Source organism: Astatotilapia calliptera, chromosome 1 (genome assembly GCF_900246225.1).
Source record: "Astatotilapia calliptera chromosome 1, fAstCal1.2, whole genome shotgun sequence".
NCBI lineage: Eukaryota > Metazoa > Chordata > Actinopteri > Cichliformes > Cichlidae > Astatotilapia > Astatotilapia calliptera.
The window spans coordinates 21,396,085-21,396,308 of NC_039302.1; positions in this window are offsets into that span (position 1 = coordinate 21,396,085).

Genomic DNA, 224 nt, shown 5'->3' on the forward strand with positions numbered 1-224 from the left:
TAAATACTTTTTTGCCCCACTGTATATATGTGTGTATATATATATATATATATATATATATATATATATATACACACACATACATATATATATACACACACATATATACACACACATACATATATATATACACATATATATATATATATACACATATATATATATATATATATATATATATATATATATATATATATATATATATGTATGTGTATATATATATA